Source organism: Oryzias melastigma, unplaced genomic scaffold (genome assembly GCF_002922805.2).
Source record: "Oryzias melastigma strain HK-1 unplaced genomic scaffold, ASM292280v2 sc00323, whole genome shotgun sequence".
Taxonomy (NCBI): Eukaryota; Metazoa; Chordata; class Actinopteri; order Beloniformes; family Adrianichthyidae; genus Oryzias; species Oryzias melastigma.
Window position 1 is genome coordinate 172,975 of NW_023416927.1, and position 1,719 is coordinate 174,693.

The 1,719-nt window shown below is 36.4% G+C and overlaps 1 protein-coding gene across 1 annotated transcript in view; it reads right to left on the reverse strand.

The window, feature by feature from the left end:
* The window catches only part of ube2z (ubiquitin-conjugating enzyme E2Z), a 12,046-nt gene that overhangs the window by 1,610 nt on the left and 8,717 nt on the right, over nucleotides 1-1,719 (reverse strand). The gene's annotated exons all lie outside the window — the stretch shown is intronic.

The following is a 1,719-nucleotide window of genomic DNA, read 5'->3' on the forward strand; positions in this document are numbered from 1 at the left end:
AAAATCGTGATTTTATTTTTTTGCCATATCGCCCAGCCCTACTCAAGAGGTAAGAAATTTTGTTTTGCTTTATCCTCAAGCTGCCGTGGATCCAGTTTAACATGGGCCAGCATTAAAAACAGAACTGATGGGCATTGTCCGAATCCTCTCACCACTACCCAGTTAATGCACTAGAGCAGAGGTGTCAAATTCAATCACACAGGGGGGCAGAACACACCTCAGGGTTTTTTTTGTTTTTTTGTTTGTTTGTTTATTTATTTGTTCAAATTGAAAAAAATGACTCCTTGGTGGCATCAAGTGAAAATTGTTAGTCTTTTATAACAAAAAAAAACGTTTTAATTTTATTTTTATCTTTCACCGCACCATGTTACAAACTTAAATAAAAATACCTCAAAATGACACTTTTAACAATCATTATCAGGACAAATTATTGCGATTAAAACCAATGAATTAGTTGAAGATCACAATTAATAAATTGCATAAAAAATGAATTGTTTGTCTAAAATAAATAAAGTAGTGAGCAGCATGTGTCAGGATGGCATAAACATCCAGTGCATTAGACAGTCCTGCTCTATAGAGTCCTGGGGGTTATGGCACATGTGAAGGCCCGGGGGCCGGATCTGGCCCTCCAGATCCTTTTATATTATTATTATTAATGGCCCCATGTTATCTTGTGTTTCTACCTTGTATAAGTTTGACTAAATCTATTTTTATGGAGAGTAAAATCTTAAACGTTATTTAAGGTTTAAGTTGATTTATTCTGGAATAATATTCCTACTTTTTTGTTATTCATAATTATGTTAAAAAGTAGGGACGTTCCGATTCGATCACGTGGTTGATAACTCGATCTATATTGGATGTTGTGCATCGATCAGGATCAGATATTTCAGTTGTTCTTATTCTGATCAGCGCTTTACATTTCAATCTTATTATTCCAGTTAATACTCCACTAGGAGTCTGCATGTCATGAACAGATCACGACATGTTGTTGCCGTAAAACGCAGCAGAAAACGGCAGCAGTTTAAACAGGAAGCTAACAAAACAATTGAGTCAAGCTAGCTATGATCACAGATTCAGACTTCTGAGACCAACAACTCTTTTAAAAACACTTCAAAACTGACAGCAGGTGTCTCTGTTGGTTTGTCTTAACACAAACATGAACCTCTAAAGACATTTTAACAGAAAAAAGGAGAGTTTTTGTTTCTTTTTCATGTGAAGCTCTTCGTTCTGGGCCCCGCCCCCCAGCTGATCCCTCCCCCTAAAGGTTTCACCCACATGGCTTACAGCAGCTGCTACATGCTAGCTCAGTGATTTAACTCCTTAGGACCCGAGCTGTCCTTTGATATGCCTGTTTTATTTATATGACAGAGAAATAAAACTTAAGAAAATTAACTACTGTGGTGATAAAACTGAAAATGTGATGTCTTAATAGCTTAAAAAAGAATCACATAATCTAAAAAGAAAAAAAAATGGTTCTAATGATATCAGCTAGTCATGAACATAAAACATTACGTTTTCCAAGTTTTAAAATGTAGTTTTAGAGTGTTCATTAAATGTTTATCCTGTTCGTCCCGCGTTCTAAGGTGTGTTTTGGATTTCGGTCCCCTGAGTGATTGAGTTTGACACTCCTGGGTTATGGAGTAATGTGGGAATCCAGACTAGCTACGGTGTTTCTATCAGCCTAGTCATATCTGATGTAGAAAGTCTCATCTCTGTAGC